The sequence below is a fragment of the Anolis sagrei genome, chromosome 1 (assembly GCF_037176765.1).
Source record: "Anolis sagrei isolate rAnoSag1 chromosome 1, rAnoSag1.mat, whole genome shotgun sequence".
NCBI lineage: Eukaryota > Metazoa > Chordata > Lepidosauria > Squamata > Dactyloidae > Anolis > Anolis sagrei.
In genome coordinates this window covers 249,665,573-249,690,254 of record NC_090021.1, presented here as the reverse complement: position 1 = coordinate 249,690,254, position 24,682 = coordinate 249,665,573, and positions in this window count along the sequence as shown.

Sequence of the window (24,682 nt, the reverse complement as noted above, 5' to 3'; positions counted from 1 at the left end):
TTCCAAAGAAAGACATTACACTCTTTTAGCTTTGTTCCAAAAGCTCAAAAATCATTTGTGATCTTTTGAAAAGTATGCCTAGCAGTGTCATTGGTTCCTACATGAATCAACGTGTGTGTGTGGGGGGGGGGGGGGAGGGTGATGGGGCTTGAGGAGGCTTGTGAGCCTCTGAATGGCATGATGTATTTTTGCCCCCAGGAGGTAGCATATTTCTCGAGCTATGCTGTTTGGTCTGGAAATGACAGCTTCTGTTTCCTTTGAGGATTGCCAGGGCCCCCTTTGTGCAAGGCAGTATGTAGGTCCTCTGAAAAGTGTCCCTGCTGAAGTGGATTGTGTAGGTGTAAAGTGTTGTCCTCTTCCTCCTCCTCTCCATCCCCATTAATCAAGGACAATCCATTGAGATATGTCGAAGAGCCTGCTATTCCCCCAAGTATGTTCCTGTTGCGCCTGGTCTACAATTGGGGACAGAGCATCTGCATGATTGTGAATGTGAAGTGTCGTCCCACTCAGGGCTGTTCCCTGCACCTTGATCAAGGATGGTCCACTGAGTGATATCTAAGTAATTGTGGTAATCTCCTAGTTAAAATGCCTCTGTATGTAATTTAGAATCCTGATTTTTGAGAGTACTGAGAATGTAACCACACTACAAGTATTAATGATTTGAACCAACATTAACTATTCTAGGTCTAACCTATGGGATCATGGGTTGCAAATTTGAAGAACATAAATTCTCTATTTAAAAGTTTGCCCAGCAGAATTCTAAGTTCCTTATAAAACTACAAATTCTAGGATTACATAAGACAAAGAGCATTAAAGTGTTATCAAGCTGTTATAGTTTTGTAGTGTAGACACATTATAAATCTCAGAAGGATCCTCCATGAATAGAGAGGGCTCTTCATTATACAAAGTCATTTGTGCAGGGTGCGGAAAAGAGTAACAAAGGGAAGAGACAAAGCTTAAATGTTCTTAAACGATTTCTCTGTTTACACAAAAAAGATAGTCAATTTATAATGCCTGGACAATGTTATAGAGATATAACTTGATTAATGAAGTAAATGTGTCCCTTGAGCAGATAATTTGACAGGGTCATTTTTTATTATTCTAACCTTACATGGAAAGAATGAAGATGGTTTCCTGCATTACAAAAAATGAACAAAAAGAAAAGAAAACCTAACCAACATGTATTGTCGAAGGCTTTCATGGCTGGAATCACTGGGTTGTTGTAGGTTTTTTTGGGCTATATGGCCATGTTCTAGAGACATTCTCTCCTGACGTTTCGCCTGCATCTATGGCAAGCATCCTTAGAGGTAGTGATTAATATTTTATCAAAAGCAAACAATGTGTACATGTGAAATGAAATGAGCCTGTGAAGCAAGACTTGTAAACAAAACCCTTGTAAGGGTCACTTAAATGGTCATCACTTCAAATTTTCTTTAAAAATGTATGCAGGGATCATTTATCCCCCTTTCATCACCTTTCTTATTATTTTCTTTCTGGTGTCTAGATGTACGGACCTATTCTTTTTTAACATGGTGGAAGTAACTAGTGAGGCTTACCTGCTTTCTCCTTTTCTCTCTGTTTTGTTGTTCAGTAAGTTATTCTCACGTCAGCTGTTGTTTGCCTTGCCTGTTGCAGGAAAACACACACAGCTGCAGTAGGACTGATTAAAGTAGGATCCCAGTTTCTCAGCTTGAGCTTTATTGCATTGTTTACCAAACATGCAGTTTTGCAACCTGACTCCAGATGTTTGTGTTTTTCCAGCCCTCGTTCATCCTTCCCTAATACTGATGCTGCTAAAAAAAACTTCCAGCAAAACAAAAGATGAAAAGGAAAGTGAGGGCTGTGTGGACATAAAAAGAGAAAAGAGTGACAGTGGGAGGGAGGGATTGAGCCATGTTTTATCACATTTATGCATGCATGCATAGAACCTTAGTGGGGAACTCATTGTTTTTAATCATCCCAGTATTACCTCTGATAAACTTAAGTATTACTGCATATATTTAAAATAAATGTCTGGGTGTTATAAAGCTTTTCATACTATCTTCACCACTCTTGGCATCCAATTTCATCAGCCAAATCTTACACCTGTTTTTTTTCTTCATCTTATGTATCTTGATTGTACATAAAATTGATGGTCCTTTTAACTGTGATCTTAGTTCTTTTCCTCTTCATCCCAAGAAACTTTGGATAAATTTAATGAAAACATTTTACAGGTTGATGTTGTTGTCCTTTCTGAAGGATTAAAGGGAGTTTTGAACTTAAGGACCCATAATATATTTGATTCCCCCACATAAGTTATATGTGCTTCAGGAGAACAAGGAATACAGGAATGAAAGGACATAGGTCAAGTTGATGAACCAGAAGTACCAGTAGGGATTTTGAGATGAGAGCTCTTGGGAGGGATTCTTAGCCATTAATTTCCCATTGCCTCTTGTGGTTTCTCCTTCATCCTGTTGTTTGCCTTTCCAAAGGCTCTTGTTTACTTGAGTACATCCCTGCCTAGAAAAACATGAAACTTTGATGAGAAGTGGATATTCTGTGTTCCATGATACAGTGCTTTTGCTGTTCCTCTGTCCTTCCGCTTTGAGCTCTTTGCCCAAAGGGACTACTTTTGTTTCCATTTGCTGTCCTTTCCTCCTACCTTTCAGATTGCATGCTATACTAGAGCAGTGGTCCCTATCATTTTTCAGCTGTGGAAGAATAGCTGAAAATAAATTGTCCAGTTATGTTTAACTTATACTGCTGTTTTCAGCATGAATGCACCAGGAAGTCAAAATTGCAATTACGTCTACTGAATGTGCAACATGAAGATAAACCTAACTTCATTTTCTGATACAAAATGAAGTTTTTCATTCATAATGAGCTTGGTTAGGAGTTTAGCCATCAGTATACAAGGAAAACAACATTTAAACCATATATACACATGGCTTGTTCATCTGGGTGTATGTGCTCCAAAGCTGCCCATGATCTAGCACATACCTGAAAAAGCAGAGCTATGTGTTCAGATGGTCCATCCTGCCTCCTCCACATGTCATCAGTGTGACTCTTTGCCAGCACTGGACCATCTGGTCACTACTCTTTACATCTGCTGAGTTCATAATGGATTGCTCACAGGATTGGCATGGAGGGAACAGAGTGATCCCCTACTTCTTGCTCATTGTGGAGTCATCACATTCTGACCCCATCAGATGTGACAGCTGGTGGCCAGACATTAAAAGGGAGTTTTGTGGCTGGCAAGGAGAAGTGATGGCAACATGCGAAAGAGTGATGCTAGTAGTATGCATCTGGACATGGACTGGCCCAAAATGAACCTGATCCAGCTTTCCAGGTGGCCTTAAAACCCCTGCAAACTCCAGAATATTTCTCAACTTTACTTAAAGCACAGCACTGTCAGGTTAAGGGGCATTCAACAAGCCAAGATTAATTGTAAGAGGAAGGTTGAATATCATTTTCAATGTGAGGCAGGTGTGGCAGGGGACTCAACAAATTACTAATTGTATATAAAACAGTGACATTCCTGTTGATGGGAGTGTTGAATTGGTAAAGGAGTTCAATCATTTTTTTTGTCCACTTTGAAGTAGGTCCACTAGAGATAGCTGAAATACAGCCATTAGTTCATTGTAATTCCCAACCCACCCTGGAGGAACATGAGATGAGGTGTATTTTGACGGCTGTTAATCCTAGAAAGGCTGCTGCATATGATGGCATTTCTGGTTGGGTGCTTAAAGATTGTGTTGATCAGTTGGCTGTGATTTTTAATTGGTATTTATCTCAGTCCATTATTCCATCTTGTTTGAAGGCTTATTGTTCCATTACCAAAGAGTTCCCTACTGATTTTTTCAGGACTACAGACCAGTGGTGCTCACTTCCATCATCATGAAGTGACTTGACAAACTGGTCTGTAAGCACATCATTTTTTTTGCCTTCCATATACATTTGATAAACATCCGTTTGCAAATAGAACTAGCAGATCTATGGAGGACGCTATAGTCATCAGTCTACACCATGCTCTGACTCATCTGGAATGACAGGGGAACTATGTGAGGATGTTTGTTTTTTTTTTTTTTTGCAGACTTTAGCTCTGCATTTAACACAATCCTTCCTCATAGACTGGTGTTTAAACTTATGGAGCTTGGACTTTCATATTCAATATGTTTTTGGATTATGTACTTCTTGCCTGGACGTTCCCAGAGGATTTGATTAGGTAATCATATATCTTCAGCTCTTATTCTCAACACTGGTACATCACAGGGCTGTGTGTTGAATCCTTGACTTTATACCCTTTACATGTATGATTGCACCCCTCATTACAAAGTAATATGATTGTTAAATTTGCAGATGATACAACAGTAGTAGGGCTTATCTCTGAAGAGGATTAGTCTACCTATCTGAATAAGGTGGACTGACTGCTCTTGTGGTGCAGGAACAATAATTTTGTTCTTAGCATCAATTAGACCAACGATCTTATAGTAGGTTACAGAAGGAATATATCAGAAGGTTATATAAATGGAGATCAAGTGGAGTGGGTAGCCAGTTTTCAATTCCTGGGTGCTATTGTTAAGGAAGACCTGACCTGGGGAGTTGTTGGTTAAAAGGGCTCAGCAGAGACTTATTATCTAAAAGGCATCCTCAAACTGTGGCCCTCTAGCTGTTTGGGCCTCCAATTCCCAGAATTCCTGACAATTGAACAAGCTTGTTAGGGCTTCTGGGAATTGGAGGCCCAAACAGCTAAAGGGCAGCCGTTTGAGGACGCCCGATCTAAGACTTTTAAGGAACCAACTATTGAGTTAAAAACTCCTGACTATCTACCACTGTGCTATAGAGAGTGTTTTAACCTATTGCATCTGCGTTTGGCTTGTTAATTGCACAGTGGCAGATAGGAAAGTGCTTCAGAGGGTTACCACTGCATCCCAGAGAATTATTGGTTGCCCTCTTTCCTCTTTGAGAGAACGTTTCCTGATGCCTTAAGAAAGCTCAAACAATTCTCAAGGTTCCATCTCAACCTGCATATTCTTTTTTTAAAAATTATTACCAGCTGGCAGACAGTACAGAATGATAAAAAAACAAGGACAAATAGTCCAAGAGATAGCATTTATGTTATAGCTGTGACTATATTGAACTTTATGATTTCACACTGATGTGACATTAGGGGTTGTGCAATAGTGATTAGAATGTGGAAAAATTGGTGTTTTATTTATTGTTTATTTCCATCAGCCCCAACAGCTAAGTTGGAGAAGATGGGAGTGACAGTGTCATAAGATCTGCCAAAGTACAAAAGTTTCCTACCTTTCAATAAAGAAAATATTTAAATAAGTTTTCTCCTTCTATTGCAAACTAGAATTCTGAGGGGATGAGTTGACACAGATTGGCAGCAATGTTGACAAAAAAGAACAATTTCTCATACAAAATCCAAATTATTTATGGGATTCTCTTCTATACAGTGGTAACCAGTTGTAGCAGCTACATTGAATTCAACGTACTGGTGAATATCAGCTACAGTAGGAAGTTGAAGAGAATGAAATCAAGTTTATTGCAACTCTTTCTGTACTCCACTCTCTACTCCCGTTTGTGTACTTATCAGAAGCATGTTACCAAATCTGGAAAACAAGATATTATATTAATTCAAAGGTGATACGTAATATATAATTGTTTAGACTTCACTTCGAAGTAATCATAGCCAGCATAAGAATGCAAGGATATACAGTCAAGCAGCACCTAAAGAATCACTTGATTCCTATACTCAGTAAGCTTGTGCATTTCACATAAATTGCTATGTATTTCTACTTGGCAGGTACCGGAAGCCCCCCATGTCTGTTTTCTAGCACCTCACGAAAATGGGTGCACTGCCAAATGGGAATTTTCATTCAGCATAAAACCCCCCAGCTTTTTTTGGCCTATTGGTGGCAAAGGAGAACTTATGAGTCTCCCCTTTCCCCTAGGAGCCTTTCCTTTCTTCCCTTCAAGGGAGCCTGAGTGTCAGCAATGGGGTTAAGAAAGCACCCTATCCGGCCCATATGGGTGGGGGACTTCCCACAGGCTCTCCTTCCATATCCTTAATTAAGACTTGGATTTAAAAGCACATCAGAATTACAACTCTCAAGTTTCTGGATCCTTTCCCTTCTGTTTGTAGAGGAGGAGACTGGGATTATAGCTTCTTAAAGCTGCTCTACTCTAGAGAAGAGGCAGGTGTGCACACTTTCTTCTCTCCCAGGACCAGCAGGTTCAAAGGCATTTTAAGGAGGCCTGGGTAAGGAAGAGTGATGACCTGGAGTTCAGTTGAGGTGTCCGCCCTGGACTACCTTAAAAATCCCCTCACTTACCTGCAAGGCTGCAATCTCCTTTCTACTTGGGGGTTTGCTTTCTTAAAGCTGTTTTTACTTTCTACTCAAGAGAAGAGGTAGGCTTCTATTTTTTCTGTGATTACTATTATTAATAATAATCTGTTAGAAGTATTTCCTGAAGGAGAGGAAGGGAAGGAGAAAAAAAAAAGCTTAAAGGGTGAAAGACCCCAAATGCGTGCACACCCCATCCACCATTCCTCAGCAGGTCCCTAACTCCCGGTCAGTCCCACTAAATAAAAAGAATCAGGAAAATAAAGGAAAATGAAAAAGATTAAACTTTGATGCTGAATAGGGGAGGAGATGTGGGTGAGTTTTTGTACTGGGAGGGCCCTAACCATTGCAAGCTCCCAAAGTACTGAAGGTACCAAAGGAAATAGAGGAAACAAAATCTGTAAATAACTTTAATGTTGGACTAATGGACCTTGGGTAGCAGATTCTTTCAGACAAAAATGAAACATCATTCTAAGGGGGCGGGGGTGCTTTGACAATGCAGATGGTTTGTTCTGAACAAAACCAACATGCCACACCTGCTTTTCATGCCAGCATTTTGCATTCAAAATTAATGACAAGCTCACCTAGAGCTTGTTTCTGTTTCTACTATTAAACAGTCTAAAATAATCTGAGCTAATAGAAACTGCCTGCCTCACAAAGGCACATTTTATGAACTCTTCTTCTTTTAGTCTACTGAACTTTTACTTTACAATCCAGCTTTCAATTAATGGCCCAATTCTCATTGGCTTCAAAGGTCCAGGATCAAGCCTCTAATGGTTGCCCTTAAGTTCTTGTATGCCTCTGTGAAGATACCTTTTTCAAAGTAGGCAGAAACAAGTTAGATGGAAACATAAGAAAAATAGTCTTATAAGAAAAAGGTAGCTGTAAGATCCTCTGTAGAGACACATGCCTTCAGAGACAAATGGCTACAGTTCAACAGGCAGACAACAGGCCATGAGGTCAAGAAAACATTATATCACTGGAACACCAAGCAAGAGGAAAGCTAAGGTTGTTTGCATTTTCATACCCCATCATCTAGGAGCACAATAAAATGAATTGTTTAAGGTTTTTATTCCATTTAACCAAATGACAAAGGGCATTATTTATCATAGTGCTGCTGTTGCTGTGGTTATTTCCCTTAAAGGCATTTCTGACTTATTGTAACCCCAAGGTGAACTGATCGTGGAGATTTTTTTGGCAGATTTTTTTTCACTGGGAGTTTGTCTTCCTCTGAAGCTGAAAGGGTGTGGCTTTCATTAAGTAGGTTTCCATGGCTGAATCAGGATTCAAAACTGGTCTCTCTGTGCCCTAGTTAAACACTTAACCCACTACACCATGATGAAAATAATCTAGATTAGAATGAATCACCTCAAAAGAGCAGACTATATGTTCCATATATTGATCTGTGTCTCCTTAATCTATGGTGGATTTGTCCATGTCTGTAAACTGGTTTCTATAACATAACAGGGAAAGGGCTTGTCAGTTGATTGTCACAATACCTTGAAGATGATGTTGTCTGGAATCCCAGGGGCCATTTCCAGCGTGCCAGCTCTGATGGGTTTAAGACAAGCAGAGATGAGGGTAGAGTCAGAGATCACTTTAGTGGTTTGATGGCAAAAAAACAATGCCGGGGGTATTTCCCAGATGTGATATGACATCCATTTACAGACACCAACATTTTATAGACATTTGAGAATAACATACATAGTTCTGATTGGTACAAATTTTGATCCACGGTCTTATTGGTTCGAAGTACATTAATTATTGTCATGTTTTACAGCTTGTGATGGCAAGAACTTTAATAAAATTTTCATTGGAGGAAAACCTACATCAGTATTCTGCGTCTGGGTTCATCCTGTTTTGGCTGGAGGGGGCTTCCTGAGCAGGGAAATGGGTGCTGATTGACCCTCAGGTGAGAATATCTTCAAGTCCCACAAATGATACAATGGGGAGCAGGGCTGCACTGATGAGCTTTTGGATTGTTTTGGGTATGATCTGCTATGCCCCAGTATAATTGACTTGGCAGCTGATTGGCCACCTGCATTCCGATCTTATTATTGAGCCTGCCAGCTCAGCTGATTAGGAGGTTCTTGTGCCTTTTGATAAGTTGTGCCTATTGTGTTTTGGTGGGAAGGAGAGTCAGGCAGGGCTTTCCAGAAGGGATGTCTCCTGCTTTCGAAGGCAAGCGCAGTATTGAGAAGTCATTCGTGTGAACTCCAGTATTGAGGCTCTGAACCTTCAGTGTCTGGGTTTCGGATAACAATGGATTAAAAACCCAAATTTGTTGAAGCAGGAGAGTTGATAGTGAAAATTAATCTTCTGATCTGGAGGCACCAGCCACAGTGGTGCCTAGATTCAATGCTTGAAAATATATGTAGTTTTATTCCTATAACCTGGTTTCAATAATTGGAACCAGGTTCAAAGCAGTGACTCAGGGATGGGGCAAACCTAGGCTGACAATTAATTTACGTAATTTACAGATGAGTTACATAACTTTAAAGGAGACAATGTTTTCCATATCTTGGTTCAGTCATTTATACAAATGGGTACTCTTTTCTGAATTCACTGTCTGCTATGCAAGGTACATGCAGAGTGAAGAATCACAATAGTGCCCTATAAATAGTACCCTATTTGCAAAAATGTGTTTTCTGAACAAATAGTAAATGCAGAACAAATGGGTGCTAATTTTGAGCTCAAATTGATACCTCTGAGAAACACTTTATGTTAATCTCTTGAAAGAAATGCCCTGCATCTCCTTTAAATAACATTTGAATATTCTTTTAATAACATAGAGAATTAAACAGAGATTGAAATGTAGCTGATCTCACAGACAAATTTAAATAAAAACAGCATTCTGCTGACACAAGTGTATTAGGCAGAAAACCTATGTAAAGGAGTCGTTAATCCAGATCTATTGTAGGATATATTATATATTGTCTGACATACTTCCATAAGAGCAAGCCGAAGTATCTCATCCTTTTGACTCTGGTAATGTGCCTTATTGTTAAATTCAATAGGAAAAGCTATTCATACTGTGGTCTGATTGAAAAGAAAATTGAACCCTTTTGATGTTATAAATGTGTCTATTACAGCATGTGCACACAAATTTTCCATGGAAATTATTGTGAAAGTAGTGATTCTCCTGGAAAAATGCATTAGTGTTGACATGTTCAATTTTATCTGCATCAGAATATAAATACCTTTTAACTGTGGCAGAATTGTTTGGAATGTATATACTGTAAGCTGGTTGTCTAGCTATCCAAAACATGTATCTTCCCACAGCCTAATTGTGTTCTTTTTCATTCCAGTAATACAGACATTAGAAATAGGCCTCTGGAGCTGCAGATTTATGTTGCTATGCATTTTTAAAAAGGGGTTTAAACAAAATTCTGCTAACGCAACATAGGTAAAATACTTATTTTGCCATATGTATGAGATAGTTTATTAAAGTACCTTTATGTACCTAAAGTACCTAAATGGATCCTTCATAGTATGAAACTTGCAATTCAGTACATTACTGAATTACACGTACATGTATCATTGTGTGAGTAATGATCTCCTAAAACAAGGATGGGGAGGGCTGAGTTACAAAAAGAATGAACAAATGTTGTATTCATATTGCACTTTGGTCTTGACTTTCAGGACGTCATGATATATGATTTCTAAATCCAACTGAATCTGTGATGTGGTCACTTGCCAGTCACTATGATTGTTTTAGGGCATATAGTTTTTTATTATGTGCCTTCAAGTCTTTTCTGACTTACAGTGGCCCTAAGGCAAATGTACCATGGGCTTTTACTGGAATGATGTACCTTTGCCTCCCTTTTAAAAAAATGTGGCTTGCCAAAGGTCAACCATAGTTTCCACTAGACACTATCTCATCCCTTAAAATATTGTCCCTGGTCTCTTACTTCTCTTAGGCAATCCCTCGTTGTCCGAGAATGATGGTCCTCTAAGTTCAGTGTCCTGGTGGTGGGTCCGTAAATGACTGTGGAGCCCTATTCTTGATCTGCATCTTCTCCCGCAGTGAGGGCATCACAGTTTCCAGGTGGAAGGTGGTCCCAGTCGGGGTTGGTTTGACACGTCTTTCTCTCGGCATGTTTCTCTCTTTCTCCCTCCATTCATGCCTCTTCAAATTCTACAGCACTGCTGGTCACAGCTGACCTCCAATGGGAGAGTTCAAGGGCCAGTGTCTATGCCAGAGTTTTTAAGGTTGGCTTTGAGCTCATCTATATATATATATATATTTACTGATTGTTTTATACAGATAAAACAATATAATACGAACCTTAGCCATCTAAAATATAACATCAAAAACTGTTTACAATTTTTATGGCTAGGATACAGGTTCCAATTGTGCTTCCCTTTACCGTACATCTTGATTGCTAATCCCACCCACCCACCCTTATCACCCTCTTCCCACCTCCCTCCCACCCCCATCTGGGTTACTTGAATCAATACATTTATTTAATTGTCTGGAAGACCTGATTTAAAGTTCTGTACCTATCTTTTTCTTCCATTTTGTCGATTAAACAAGACCATTTCCTAAACCAATCTTGTCTTGACTGAATATTCAAGTATTTATTTCATAGATGAAATCATTAATTAAATATTCAGAGAGATATGACCACCAGGTTTTCAGGTCCCACCTTGTTTTATCTTTCCAACCTCTGATGGTTGTGGCATGTATAAGGGCTATCATAAATTTCAATATATCTGACCATTCATTGTTTCCTTCCTTTACCTCTATGGTGGGGGACAGAAATTGAGCTTTATTCCAATGTAATTTTTGCTCTATTATTTCCTCTATTACTTCTCTAACAGTATTATAGTATTTTTGGATTTCAGAGCAGTCCCACCACATGTTTGAAAAAGTACCAATCTCCCTGCATTTATGCCAGCATTTGTTAGAAGTGTTTTTCATAATGTGAGCCAATTGAGAGGGGGGTCCTATACCATTTTGAAATTTTTTTCTTTTGTGTTTCTTTTATTTTTAGATGTTTAATTTTTTGGGTTTTATCGATCCAGGAGTTTACTAAGTTTTCATTGAAGTTTATATCCTGTTTCCAGGCCTCTACTAAAGTATGTTTTGTATTATAGGACAATCTTTAAATCTCTTTTCCTGCCCACCAACATTCTGTTTTCCGTTCTTGAGTTCAGAATAGAGCAACTGCTTTGGGAGATGGTGATCAGGCATCCGGACAACATGACCAGTCCAGTGGAGTTGATGGTGGACCATTGCTTCAATGCTTGTTGTCTTTGTTTCTTCCAGCACGCTGACATTTATCTGCTTGTCTTCCCAAGAGATTTGCATGATTTTTCGGAGGCAGCACTGATGGAATCATTCCAGGAGTTGCATGTGACATTCCAGGAGTTGCATTGGCCCTGGTACCAGACAGCTGATTATTACTAAATCATAAGAGTTCAAAATGTATGTAAGTAAGAGTTGTCCTTCTACAAATATTGTACATGTATTCAGAGACTAGGGAAATATGAAAAACAGTGCCAAATATTTAGTATTTTAGACTATGTTCAAAAAACAGGTGTTGGTCTCAGCTAGAGGAAATCATCTTGAGAGAGAGAAGATGGGATACAAATATTATAAATAAATAAATCCATTGATGCAATTGATATTTGATAAGTCAACAATTTAAAAAGCTCCATTGTTTTAATGAACACATAGGAAACTTCCAATGATTCAATGGTTAATTGGTAATTACAGCTTTAGGCCTATGTTGACCAGGGCTGATAGGAATTGCAATCCAACATCTGGAGACCCAAGGTTCTCTACCCTTGGTATGAATTTAGTGGTAACTCAGGAGGTATACTGACAAATGGAATTTTCTTTGATCAGTCTTAAATCTTAAATATTTTTTCTTGATTCATGGAAAAAAATGTACTCATGGAAATACAGAAAGGCCCTTCCTTGAGGGTCTGTCAAGAAGATATGAAGGGAATATACTGAGGATATGCTAGTGGGAAAAAGAATAAAAAGTGAAGATCCACACAATAATGTGTAAAGACATATGTATATCAGCCTTTACTTTACTTACTTACTTAGGCGATCCCTCGTTGGACGAGTAAGATGGTCTTCCATCATGGGTTTCCTTGTGGGTCCGCATGTGGCTGTGGAGCCCTATTCTTGCTCTGCATCTTCTTCCGCAGTGAGGGCATTGGTTTCCAGGTGGAAGGCGGTCCCGGTCGGGGTTGGCTTGACACGCCTTCCTCCTGGCACGTTTCTCTCTTTCACCCTCCACTCGTGCCTCCTCGAATTCTGCAGCACTGCTGGTCACAGCTGACCTCCAGCTGGAGCGCTCAAGGGCCAGGGCCTCCCAGTTCTCAGTGTCTATGCCAGAGTTTTTAAGGTTGGCTTTGAGCCCATCTTTAAATCTCTTTTCCTGTCCACCAACATTCCGTTTTCCGTTCTTAAATTCAGAGTAGAGCAACTGCTTTGGGAGACGGTGGTCAGGCATCCGGACAACGTGGCCTGTCCAGCGGAGTTGATGTTGGAGGACCATTGCTTCAATGCTGGTGGTCTTTGATTCCTCCAGCACGCTGACGTTTGTCCGCTTGTCTTCCCAGGAGATTTGCAGGATTTTCCGGAGGCAGCGCTGATGGAATCGTTCCAGGAGCTGCATGTGACGTCTGTAGACAGTCCACGTCTCACAGGCATATAGCAGGGTTGGGAGGACAACAGCTTTATAGACAAGCACCTTAGTATCCCTACGGATGTCCCGGTCCTCAAACACTCTCTGCTTCATTCGGGAAAATGCTGCACTTGCAGAGCTCAGGCGGTGTTGTATTTCGGCGTCGATGTTGACTTTGGTGGAGAGGTGGCTGCCAAGGTAGCGGAAATGGTCGACATTTTCTAATGTTACACCATTAAGCTGTATCTCTGGCATTGGAGAGGGGGCGGCTGGTGACTGCTGGAACAGCACTTTGGTTTTCTCGATGTTCAGTGACAGGCCAAGCTTCGTGTATGCTTCTGCAAAGGTGTTGAGAGTGGCTTGTAGATCTTCTTCTGTATGCGCACAGACGACATTGTCATCAGCATACTGGAGTTCTATAACAGATGTTGTTGTGACCTTGGTTTTGGCTTTCAGTCTGCTGAGGTTAAATAGCTTGCCGTCTGTCCGATAGATGATTTCCACTCCGGTGGGAAGCTTCCCATCAACAAGGTGTAGTATCATGGCGATGAAGATGGAGAATAAAGTTGGGGCAATAACACATCCCTGTTTGACACCCGATTCCACCTTAAATGGGTCACTTTGGGAGCCACTGCTGTCCAAGACTGTTGCCATCATGTCATCGTGGAGGAGCCGCAGGATGTTCACAAATTTGCTTGGGCACCCGATTTTTTGGAGGATGGTCCAGAGAGCGCTGCGATTCACTGTGTCGAATGCCTTTGCAAGGTCGATGAATGCCATGTACAGAGGTTGGTTTTGTTCCCTGCATTTTTCTTGGAGCTGTCGTGCAGTGAAGATCATGTCCACGGTTCCTCTGGAGGGGCGGAAGCCGTTCTGGGATTCTGGGAGGGTGTCTTCTGAGAGGGGCAGGAGGCGGTTTGCAAGGATTCTTGCGAGGATTTTTCCAGCAGAGGTTAGAAGGGAGATACCTCGATAGTTCCGCAGTCTGTTCTTTCCCCTTTTTTGAAGAGGGTGATGATGGTGGCATCCTTGAAGTCTGCTGGGATTTTCTCGGTCACCCACACTTTTTCTATGAGCTGGTGGAGTTGGTGTGTCAGCGCAGGTCCTCCCTCTTTAAAGATTTCAGCAGGGATCCCATCCGGTCCGCTGGCTTTGTTGTTCTTTTGTTGGCTGATGGCATTGCTGACTTCTTCCAAACTAGGCAGTGCTGCAAGCTCATCCCTGGTTTGTTGTTGCGGGATTTGTGAGAGGACCTCTTCGGCCACATTGGAGCTGCGGTTTAGGAGGCTTTGGTAGTGTTCTTTCCAACGTAGTGCAATTGACTTTTGGTCCTTCAGGAGTTTGGTTCCGTCTGATGAGCGTAGAGGCTGTATGCCATGGTTTCTTGGTCCATAGATGACCTTTGTGGCTTTGAAAAATCCTTGAGCATTATGGGTATCTGCCAGGTGTTGGATTTCTTCAGCCTTCTTTGTCCACCAGATGTTCTTGAGTTCTCTTGTCCTTCTTTGGACCTCAGCTTTTGCACTGGCGTAGATCTTTTTCTTAGCAGCACAGTTGATGTCTCTCTGCCATGTTTGGAAGGCTTTCCTTTTCTTGTCGATTAGCTGTTGGATCTCGATGTCATTTTCGTCAAACCAGTGTTGATGTTTCTTGGCTTGGTATCCAATAGTTTCTTCGCAGGCTTGGATGATGGAGGTCTTCAGTTTGTTCCAATGTTCCTCAACATTTTCGGGGAGTACTGTGGGTAGATGGTCCTTGAGTGCTGTTTGGAGATGGGCTCGCCTGGAGGGCTCCTGAAGGGCTTGGGTGTTCATTTTGCGCCTTGTCTTTCTTCCTTGGAGTCTGCGCTTGGGGGCGATCTTGATAGCCATCGTGGATCGGATTAGCCTGTGGTCGGTCCAGCAGTCGTCAGCACCTGTCATGGCTCTTGTGAGGAGTACGTAACTGCGGTCTCTGGCACGTGTGATTACATAGTCTAAGAGGTGCCAATGCTTTGACCGGGGGTGCTTCCATGATGTCTTGAACTTGTTTTTCTGGCGGAAGAGCGTGTTGGTGATGACAAGGTTGTGCTCCGCACATTTGGTGAGAAGCAGGATGCCATTCGAGTTGCTGTTTCCAACCCCGTCTTTTCCTATGGTGCCTGGCCACAGGTCGAAGTCTCGCCCGACTCTTGCATTGAAGTCCCCCAGGAGGATGATTTTGTCCTCCTTAGGTATCCCCGATAGGACGGTGTCCAGCTGACAGTAGAATTTCTCCTTGATGTCTTCATCAGCGTCTAGTGTTGGTGCATAGGCACTTATGATGGTTGCCCGTTGGTTTTTGGCAAGATCGATTCGGAGGGTTGAGAGTCGTTCGTTGATGCCAGTGGGTGCTTCGGACAGATGTTTCATCAGATCATTTCTTATAGCGAAGCCAACTCCGTGCATTCTTTGGTCTTCTTCGGGCAGTCCCTTCCAGAAGAAGGTGTAGCCTCCTTTTTCTTCCTTCAGCTGTCCCTCTCCTGCTCTCCGGGTCTCCTGAAGGGCTGCTATGTCGATGTTGAAACGTCCCAGCTCCCTTGCGATGATGGCAGTTCTGCGTTCGGGGCGTTCACTGCCACTGTTGTCCATCAGTGTCCGTACGTTCCACGTACCGAAGTTCATTTTTCTTTTTTGGCCGCAGGATGGTGACCCCACTGGACGCGGCAGTCCAGTCAGGGATAAGTGAGGCAGACTATGTTTAGGGCACCTTTTCTAGCCCCCTCCCCGTGTGGGGTGAGCAGAGTGGGTCCTAAAAAGGGCTGCTCAGTCGCGGATACAGCTGCCGAACTACTCAACTGCCTCGGACCTTGAGGTAGAACGACTGAGTCCGTACCCACCGCCCATGTGCCAGTCTGTGACTAGGGGCTTCCAGATTTCACAGTCCTGCCCCCGTCGCCACTCGCTGATCGCCATGGGACTTTGGTTGCTTGGTTTTTATTTTCTTTGGAAGACGCCTGTGCGTGGGTTTTTTTAATGTGTGGAGGTCAGTGCACAACTGAACAACACACAGTCTTCACAGAGTGAGGTTCCACTGGTGATGTAGTTTAACACAATGACCGTGGCTTCTCAGTCTGTTGCAGCCTTCTTCCGCCTTCGCAGCCGTTGTAACATGTGCCATGTTATCCTCCGCCTGCTCCGCCGTTGAGGTCTTTGGGTCTTCGGACTGTGCTTGGTCTGGGACCTCCCCGCGGCCACTCCTGGGAGTGCACGACTCCAGTTGTTGTGCCCACAGGTTCATCGGAACACGCAAGCCCCCTCACCACGACAAGGTGACAGTCCATCGAGGGGGAGCCTTTACTTTACTGCATCATCAAAAAGACTCTGTAAGCCAAATAGTTTTTTCAAATGTTAATGTCAGAGTTTTAACAAGCATATAATAGTTCAGCATTGGAAAATATTTTTCCAAGCAACCAAATGTCACAGGTTCAAAATAGAATCCAACAATGATAAATGCCAGACAAAACCGGGTACTCCAATATGCTGAACTGGGTGGCTTGGAAAGAATATAGCTGTGGAATGGGAGAATCAGTGAGGAAACATTTTTAGATGGCAATGTTAAAAATGCAATCAGAATCTTGAAGTATTGATTACCTAATTTGAACTCAGACCAACCTATTCTTGCAGACATAATAGCAATACAGTTTTATTTTATACTAGCCATCCCCTGCCTCGCGTTGCTGTGGCCCACTCTGGTGGTCATGGGGGTTCTGTGTGGGAGGTTTAGCCCAATTCTATTGTTGGTCGGGTTCAGAATGCTCTGTGATTGTAGGTGAACAACAAATCCCAGCAACTACAACTTCCAAATGTCAAGATTCTATTTTCCCCAAACTCCACCAGTGTTCACATTTGGGCATATTGAGTATTCATGTAGAGTTTGGTCCAGATCCATCATTGTTTGAGTCCACAGTGCTTTCTGGATGTAGATGAACCACAACTCCAAAATCTAAGGACGCTGCCCACCAAACCCTTCCAGTATTTTCTGTTGGTCATGGGAGAACTGTGTGCCATGTTTGGTTCAATTCTATCGTTGGTGGAGATTAGAATGCTCTTCGATTGTAGATGAACTATAAATCCCAGCAACTATAACTCCCAAATGACAAAATCATTTTTTTTTGAGTGAAGGACATATATTGGGTTGTTAGATGTCTTGTGTCCAAATTTGGTGTCAATTAGTCCAGTGGTTTTTGTGTTCTGTTAATCCCACAAACAAACATTACATTTTTATTTATATGGATTCAGAAAAGAAAGTCATCATTTTAGCATAGAGTCATTTCCAATTATTTGTACAATGCCAGAAAGTGTCTTTGTATCATTGAATGATAAAAATTGACCTGCATTTATTTGTGTGCTTGTTTATTTATTTGCAAAGCTATAATTCTACAAATTGTACATTTGCATCTTAGTTTTCACAGTGTTTTGGATTACAGCAGTATTTCTCATTGGCTGGCTTTGAAAGCTGCAGAGTCCAATTCAATTTTAATTGCATCACTTCTAAAAAGAATGAGAGAGGTCCTTGTGACAGGTGAGTGAAAGGAAGCACTGGAGTCTGAGCTATGGTTTATTGTTCTTCATCAGCATTTCACGCAGTATTGCCCCATTTACTTTTTTTGTGCTTCACATTGAACTTTATACTCTACTCACAGCTCTCTACTGTTCTCTACTGCTGCTCAGATAATATGACTATTGAATAACTTTTTTGGGTCTTGGTTCCAGTTGCTTTGGGTCTTGGTTCCCGAGATAAAAGTAGGGTGGTAATAATAATGTTCAAAATCCCAAATTAACTTGCCACCACACATACCTTCTCCTTAAATGTCAAGAACTTAGGACCTTGTCTTGAGAATCAGAGTCTGGCCATTCCTCCTTCAGCCTGAGGGCATCAGGAGAAATTTCAGGACAAAGTTGCTGCCTTGTAAAGAAAAGGAGCTTGTTGAATTTTTGATTTTACTGTGTGCTGATGCTTCCACAGGTCTAGGTTGCTTCAGAGTAGGCTCTCCAGGGGTAGGAGGAGAGCTGTGCCTTCAGTCATGGGTGGAAATCACATAGCTCTCTGGATATGACTGACAACAACTCCCATCATCCTTTATCAGTTTCCAGTATTTTAGAATGGGTATGTGCACCAAGTTTGATCCAGATCCATCAATATGTATTGTTACAACCTATATTAAAATATACTTACCTATCTACCTATTTTGACAGATAGATAGATAGATAGATAGATAGATAGATAGATAGAGGGGGTGGAGGGGGGGAGGGAGAGGGAGGCGCCCATTAGGATTTTCAAGGTCACCACAAGCACCACAAATGTTTCAAGCAGCAGTAGTTCCTATACTGCCCAGATAAAAACTGGGACATATGTGGCCAAATGACATCAAAGTGTGATCAAGTTGGGAGATATTATTATTATTATTATTATTATTATTAAATAACACATAGGACCTTTACACATGGAATAAAAATTCAGCAGCGCTGACGGGTTTTTTGCATTTTCACCACGGAGCCCACCAGCTCCCATCACACACCCAAAAAGTACTTCTAGAGCGACTCCATGGCAAAAGTGCAAAATATAAAACAAAACCCTGCCACCGCCAGAAAATTGCCAGCGGTGCACGACTGGAGACTTCCTATCTTTCAATAAGGAAAGATTGGTTGAATCTGATTAGGTGGGGGGAGTCAGAATGGTTTGAGGTGGCAGGTCCCCATTTCCCCTGGGTGGGTGCCACCAGCATCACTGATATCTGCAGCGATGCTTAGTGATTTTGTTGGTGCGTGTGAAGAGATCCCTAAACTTGAAGATGTTGCTGTGGCATGCTTTTGCCTGAGTCTACTGGAGAGTAAGACCTGCTCTCATTTTCTCTGTTCCCTGCTGAAGCGAGTTCTAACTACCTTTCTGTGTTGAACTCATTTTGTAGCAATTGAAGTAATTGAAAAATAAAGGAGGAAAGTAGAAAGAGGAGTGAGAAACTAGGATGGCAAGGGATAAATCAGACCGTCTTTGCCAAATCAGAAAATCAGAGGGGTGTGCAGATCAGCTGGAAAATATTTTTCACTTCTTTAGACTTATCTGCTTCTGTGAGATCTAACTTACCCCTTATGATTCAATGTGACCATATCTCTGATATGGATGGAGCAGCAGAAAATCTCTTGGCAATACTCTTCTTCATTTATATAGCAACCACTGCTCCTCCTGTCTACAGCTTCCTTCTTTTCTTTCCTTTTTTGCGTATGTCTTCATTTCCCTGCTTAATCAAGAAATCCCTGGCTTTGTTTCTGTATATATTCATATAGATTTATAGGGATGCTGAATGCAATAGGGAAAGGTTTTTAAAAAAGTATGTTTCTTACAACTTATAGAAGAAAGTTTTATTTAGTTTACAATAAGTGCTGTTTGATTGCTATTCAATGTAAATGTGTTTTGCTGGGCAAAGATACATATGCATGATTATCTTTACTTCAGCAAATTTATTCCCTGCAAAAGAGCAGTTTTGATTTTTGGTGTGATGTAGAAAGGGGGCAGTGTGTGCTTTTCAAAGGCAGAATCAAATTGGTACAATTTCAAACTATTTAAAGGATCCAGACAAAATTCCCAGGAGCTGTTCAAATTTCTGAGGAAACTAGTGGCTGGCAAAGAGGGAAGAGTAATTTTAGTGAACCATGTTAAGACAGTTTTGTACATTTCTACTTGCAAGTAAATGTAGTCAGGATTAAGGCATAAGCCTGCTGAAACCCAACTACTTTGCTTGAATGAGCTGTTGATGGGGCTGTTGCTCAGAAACTGGTGGGTCAAAGCCTCTTAAATACTACTATACAATGATGCGTTCCAAAAGAACAAAGCTCCATTGTGGTCTCATCTGGAAATTTGCACTCTACCATTGTGGTTTTGTTTCTTTTTTTAAAAAATGAGCTCACCTTCCTGAGGTTATATGTAGTTGTCTAGCATGTCAAGCTAACAGAGCAACTATCGTAATGAGAAACATACAATAAATATTGTCAGCAGTATGAATTTAAACCTTGTACTTGAATGAGCCTTTGGGAAAATAAATTGTGAATTTGATTGATTAAACATATGCACCTTAAATCAAAGCATCCTTAGTATATGTACTGAATGAGCTTTTTATACCTTTCATTTGGGCAGGAAGGTAACTATAGATTCCAGCCAGCCATACCCTTTATCTGAATTTTTAACTACAGAGGAAAGGATTTTTTAACCCAGGCACTTATTTAGTTTGTCCTCCTTCAACAGTTTTGGAGTGGCCATTGCTTTTCCAGTGCTGTACTTGCTACGCCTGCCCCATATTTATTTCCTGGTTGTTAATGAATAATAAATAAATAAATAAATAAATAATAAACAAAATTGAAGGAAAACTTGACAAGGAGAAGACCTGGTTATGGCTCACGAATGGAACACTGAAGAAGGAGACAGAGGCCTGATTCTTGCAGCCCAGGAGCAAACCATCAGAACAAATGCAATTAAGGCCAGGATTGAAAAATCAGCTGATGACCCAAAATGCAGACTGTGCAAAGAAGTGGATAAAACCATGGATCATATCCTTAGCTATTGTAAGAAAATCGCACAGATGGACTACAAACAGAGGCACAACTCTGTGGCCCAAATGGTTCACTGGAACTTATGCCACAAGTACCACCTGCTAGCAGTAAAGCATTGGTGGCATCATAAACCTGAAAAGGTAGTAGAAAATGAACATGCAAAAATACTGTGGGACTTTTGAATCCAGACTGAAAAAGTTTTGGAACATAATACACCAGCCATCACGACTGTGGGAAAAAAAGTTTGGATTATTGATGTCGCCATACCGGGTGACAGTCGCAGTGAGGAAAAACAACAGGAAAAACTCAGCCATTATCAGGACCTCAAAATTGAACTGCAAAGGCATAACCAGTACAAGTGGTCCCAATGGTCATTGGCACACTGGGTGCCGTGCCAAAAGATCTCAGCTGACATTTGAAAACAATACACATTGACAAAATCATGATCTGCCAACTGCAAAAGGCCACCTTACTTGGATCTGCACGCATCATTCGAAAATATATCACACAGTCCTAGATGCTTGGGAGGTGTTCGACTTGTGATTTTGTGATATGAAATCCAGCATATATACCTCGTTTGCTGTGACATAATGTGTTTTTGTGTCAATAATAATAATAATAATAATAATAATAATTTTATTTCTTACCCCTCTCTCATTGTGGCTCAAGGTAGGTTACAACATAGTTAAAACACATAATCATTGTAAACATTCTATAAAATACACATATTAAAACAGATTTCTCTAAAATACACGTATTTAAACAGATGTCTCTAAAATACATATAAAAATACACAGAACCAAGATTAAAACACAGGACACAAATTTAAAACTGTCTGGGTATGCCTGCTGGAAAAGATAGATCTTTAGATGGTTTTTAAATTCCGACAGCTCATTTATCTGTCAGAACTCTTCTGGCATGTCATTTCATAGTCTTGGAGTGGCTGATGAAAAAGTTATCTGGTGGTGGTTGCCAGCCATGTTCTGGCTGTACTAGCTGCCCCCCATAGGACCTAAGTGTGCGGGGCATATTGTATGGGAGAAAGAGTTGGCAGCCAGTGGAGTGACTTTAAAATAGGTGTAATATGCTCAGTCCTAAATGTTCCTGTAACCAATCTGGCTGCCATATTTTGAACCAACTGGTGTTTCTGAACTTGGTACAAAGGTAGCTCAATGTAAAGCACATTGCAAAAGATTAATCTTGAGGTTATTTTTGTGTGCATTATCATCTTTAGGACCTCCAAATCTAGGAATGGACATAGCTAGAATATCAGCTGAAATAAGAGCCAAGTAAGTTGACTGCACCTCCCCTTCTTTTGCATTTGAAAACTCTGGCATAGACACTGAGAACTGGGAAGCCCTGGCCCTTGACCGCTCCAGCTGGAGGTCAGCTGTGACCAGCAGTGCTGCAGAATTTGATGAGGCACGAGTGGAGGGTGAAAAAGAGAAACGTGCCAAGAGGAAGGCGCGTCAAGCCAACCCCAGCCGAGACCGCCTTCCACCTGGAAACCAATGCCCTCACTGCGGAAGAAGATGCAGAGCAAGAATAGGGCTCCACAGCCACATACGGGCCCACAAGAATATTGGAAGACAATGATCCTCGGAAAGCGAGGGATCGCCTAAGTAAGTAAGTAAGTAAGTCTTTTGCATTTACTTTCTTGTATCAAACCACATTATTTTATTTTACCTACTTTTCATTTAACTATCTTTTGCACCTTTGTTATTCTCATGCTGTTCCAAACCAACATTTCTGTTTATGGGCCTATCATGAATTGCTACCATTGTGTAGATCAATAAAAGTCTTAGAGACTATTGCAAAATAAGCATGAATTTTTGAACCCAATTAATGGCAACATCCTATAGAATTGTGGAATTTGTATTCCTGACGTGTACTCTAAGAGCTCTCTAGCTGAGAATTCTAAGTACAGTATTAAGATTTTGCCTCAAGTGCAAAATCTTGGATTACACAGAATTGGAACTAGTGGGATTATAGTACTATAATTGTGTACTATGAAAGAATTCTGGATAGTTTCAAAATGCAATAGAAAAGATTGCTGTCTAAAGTATTGCACACAAAATAATTTGCATTGTAATCCCAGAAGTTAGATGAGTGCAGCTGTATTATTAATAAAGTTGAACTCACAATAGCTTTTCCAAGATCTTTACTACAAATAATTCCTAAACAAAATCCAGATGTGGTTGTAAATCATAAGTGATTTGGTAAATCTGTAGTTACAAACTACGTTACAAAGCCAGTGCTGCCCCCCTCTACAGAGATTTCGTAAGAACTTTCGTAAGTTGCAGTGAGTCAGCTTCCTCTGCGCAAGCAAACTGTACTGGGAAGTGCAGACAAACTTGGTATGTCACATGTTCTCTGCAGTTTATCAGGGCTGAGGCAGAGGGTAACAACAACAACAACAACAGCAGCAGCAACTTTATTTCTATACCTCCTTATCTCCCAAAAGGGACTCAGAGTGGTGTACAACAAAAATCAGTAAACATTCAATGCCTAAAAAACATAACATAATAAAGCCCTTCAAATAATAAACAATCAAATACAGGACATGAGAATATACTTAAAGATCACTCAGATTAGTGGTGAAGGATTTAAATATACAAAATACATAATCAGAACACATTTCTCTAAACACATTTAAAACATATCAAATCGTTAACAATAAACCAACCGGACAAAGGTCAATCTCTATGAGCTGAGTCAGAATTTAAATAAATTGCTAATCCGCCTCCTTCCTGTATGCTTGAGTACACAAGTAGGTTTTTAACAACTTCTTGAAGGAGAGGAGGGGAGCAGCAATTTTCAGTTCATTAGGGAAGTTCCAGAGATGGGGAATGATCATGGAGAAGGCCCTTTACCGCCGTGCTTGAGATGGGGGTGGGACCAAGAGGAGGTCCTCCTCTGCTGAATGCAGCGCTCGTGTTTGTTTGTGTCCGGAGATGTGGTCTTTCAAATATTCTGGGCTTTATAGGTAACAACCAGTACTTGGTATTTGGATCAGCAACCAGTGGAGCTGCTGCAACATAGGAATTATCTGCTACCTGTATGATTCTCCAGTTAGTAACCTGGCCGCCAATCTCTGAACTAGTTGTAGCTTCTGAGCTGTCTTCAAAGGCAGCCCCATGTACAGAGCATTGCAGTAGTCCAGATGGGACATGACTAAGGCAAGGACTACCATGGCCAAGTCTGGCATCTCAAGGTATGGGCACAGCTGGTACAGAATTTTTATTTGTGTGAAAGCGCTCCTTGCTGTGGCTGACACTTGGGGTTCCAGGGTCAGCGATGAATCAAGAATCAACCCCAGTCTGCGAACCTGTGTCTTCAGAGGGAGTGTGACCTCATCCAACACAGGCTGTAATCTCACATCCTGATTAGCCTTCTGACTGACCAGGAGTACCTCTGTTTTGTCTGGATTTACCTTCAACTTATTAGCCCTCATCCAGTCCATAATTGGTTAAGGGGCAGGATGGCATCTTTGGCATCTTCCCCATCAAGAATCTTCCCCATCAAGAATTTCCATGATTAAATTATTTTATTCTCATTGGGCTAAGAAAAAGAAGCAGAAAGTCTTGGATGGAATTCACTCATGCATATAAATGCATAACTTAAGAGTTTTTTTACTGACACTTTCCTTAATCCTTCAATACCTCAGTTGTTAAGAAATTCCACTCCCCACCCCCCAATTATTGGGCAGCAGCTGCTGTGATTAATGGGAATCTGTTTCTCTATTGATTGGGAAGCTGCTGATTGATGTTCTGAACTCCAACATGCAAGTTATATCCAGTATGAGGGGGAATTATGAAAGAGACTCCGTTTTCAACTTTCACAACAGAGCGTGTTCATGAGTTGGGGTGAGAATGTCAATCAGTTTCCTTCTAATGGGCAGGGGAAAGGACCTCTGTCAATCACAGCAGCTGCTTCCTAATAAGTGGGGATTGTGAGCCAAGAGTCACTGCATAGCTATATAACTATGGTGGTTACATGTTCGTAACTTCCAAGTCCAATTCTGGCTATACATTTCGTCATTAATGAAAACCCCCATGAAGAACTGGAGTTTTCGGTTTTCAACAAAAGTGGACTGAATGTTTAACTCCCATGATTGAGATGCTAATTCAACGTTGAA